Genomic DNA, 2,996 nt, shown 5'->3' with positions numbered 1-2,996 from the left:
ATTATACTGACGAACAATTCAACATAAATGTAGAACGAAAAAACGCTTTCTCAGTGATACACATAAACAGTAGAAGTCTCTATAAAAATTTCACCAAAATCAAAGAATATTTGACTACATTTAATAAATTTACAATAATTGCTGTGTCAGAAACTTGGCTTGATGATAAAAAAACAAGCGAAATGAAAATTGATGGATATGAAATGTATGCAACTCATAGGGAAGATAAAAAAGGAGGGGGAGTTGCAATATATGTAGATAAAACACTGAAATGCAGTAAAATTGAGAGCCTGACAAATACAATAGAGAATTTAATGGAATGTCTAACTCTTGAAATACATATTAAAAATGCATCAAATGTCATTATAAGTTGCGTGTATCGGACTCCAGGATCTTGTCTTGACACATTCAATAAAAAACTGATAGATATGCTGAGTTGTTCAAATAACAAGAAAACACGAATAATATGTGGAGACTTTAACATCGATTTATTAAACCCAAATGGACACAAAAAAACAACAGATTTCATAAATATAATGTATAGCAACGGTCTTTACCCAGTCATTCTGAGACCCACCAGAATAACAGTTGACACGGCCACATTAATAGATAATATATTTATAAACAAGATTGACCATAAAAAGGAAAGTGGACTTCTCATAACCGACATAAGTGACCATCTACCGGTCTTTGCAGTCTTTCACAATTACTTTGATAAAAAAACGAAACCAATAACCCACATATCAGAAATAAGACCCAGAACCCAACATTCCATTGCAGCTTTCAAGCTCGACCTAGACAAGCAAAATTGGTCTGAGGTCTACACAAATAAAGATCCAAATACTGCGTTTGACGTATTTCAGTCAACCATAACCTCCTTATATGACAAGCATTTCCCAGTAATTAAGGTCACCAGAAAGTACAAAAACCAAAGTAAGCCATGGATAACAAAAGGTATAGAAAATGCATGTAAAAAGAAAAACAATCTATACAAATCGTTTCTAAAATCCAGAACCAAAGAAGCTGAAACTAAATACAAGACTTATAAAAATAAATTAGTAAACATTATAAGAACCAGCAAGAGAGACCATTTTCATACATTATTGGAGCAAAATAAAAGCAACACTCAAGAAATATGGAAAATCTTAAATCAGGTAATTAGAAATAGCTCTAGTAAAGTCGATTATCCGGAGTACTTTATGAAAGATAAAAATACCATTATTGAGGATACTGCACAAATAGCAAAGGAATTTAATGAATATTTTGTTAATATTGGCAGCAACTTAGCAAAACAAATTCCTGATCCAATAAATTGTTTTGAAATAGATAAATACATAGAAAAAAATTCTTCCACAATGTTTCTTACTGCAGTGAATCAAAATGAAATATTAAATATTGTAAAAACATATAAAAGTAAAAAATCAACTGACTGTTTTAATATTGATATGACAATAGTAAAACAGATCATAGAAATTGTAGTGCGACCTTTTACATACATATGCAACTTGTCATTTCAAGCAGGTATTTTTCCATCAAAAATGAAAATAGCTAAAGTCATTCCAATTTTTAAAAGTGGAGAAAAAAAATTATTCACAAATTATAGACCAATATCACTGCTACCACAATTTTCAAAAATATTAGAAAAATTATTCTCTCACAGACTTGACAACTTTATAAACAAACACGGGCTGTTAAGTGAAAATCAATATGGCTTCAGAGAAAAACGTACCACCTTAATGGCAGTAATGGAGTTTGTGGAAGCAATAGCAACTAACATAGACAATAAAGAATTCACGGTTGGGATTTTTTTAGATCTAAAAAAAGCTTTTGATACAATAGATCATACCATATTATTGAATAATCTCCTCTGCCAAAATATCCAGAAGTTTTTTGAAATTAGAGATAGTTGTTATAATCTAAGAGGTATTAATCAATACAAAAAATCCAGAACAAGAACAAACATCAAGCAAAGGTGTGTATCAGTAATAGGAGTTAATCTGTGGAATAACCTTGAGACGGATCTGAAAATGAGTAAATCGCTGGACGAGTTCAAAAACAAATTTAAAAGATTAGTACAAAAAAACTACATAAATCAAAGTTAAGAAGATAAATTTTATATATTGGTACATATAAAATATAGTAATACAATGGCTTGTTCTTGTCCTTGATTTGTTCTGGATTTTGAACAACTTATTGAATGTATTCAAGAAATGCAGTATATATAATGAATATGAGTCATTTGATATAAAAAGTAGAAAGAACAAATTTATATATATACAAACTGAAAGGTGTAAAAATAGATAATTACAGTACACATAAGGGTAAAAGTATTTCATGATATGTAGATTTCTTCCTTTTTTTTCGGTATTGGAAAATGATCAGTACACATTATTGCACAACAAGGGGTAGGGCTAGATAAGTTGTATACTTCCCCCTACTCCTTTGAACATATAACTGTGATGATGTTTGTATTACTTACTTTTATTTTTCCTTTTATAATTTTAGTTTGGATTTTGACAATCTGTTATTGTGTGTTTTACATATGTTCAATGAACAATAAACAAACAAACAAACAAACAATACTGTGCCCTTATGAAATGAGCGCATGTCCCCCAAAAATTATAACTTGGTTAATTTTTAAGGAATTTTCATGTAGTTTCTTCTGTTAAAAATGTCAGACAGGCTACAATTAAAAAAAAAAAAAAAAAAAACCTAAATCAGTGTGCACAGAAAATGTCTTTGCTCAAAATTATTTACTTTTAAGGAAACTGAAAAATAGACTTTAGTGAACTGCCTGCCACCCACATGTAGCCAATATTACTATAAATGTTTGTAATATATATATATATATATATATGTATATATATATATATATATATGTATGTATACTGTAGATAATATATATGTATGTATACTGTATAAAAATAAATAAATAAATAAATAAACAAATAAATAAATAAATAAATACAATCCTCGTCTCCACCCTCGGGTGGTGT

Source organism: Hippocampus comes, unplaced genomic scaffold (assembly GCF_001891065.2).
Source record: "Hippocampus comes isolate QL1 unplaced genomic scaffold, H_comes_QL1_v1.1 scaffold187, whole genome shotgun sequence".
NCBI classification, from domain to species: Eukaryota; Metazoa; Chordata; class Actinopteri; order Syngnathiformes; family Syngnathidae; genus Hippocampus; species Hippocampus comes.
Note: the sequence above shows the minus strand (reverse complement) of the source record.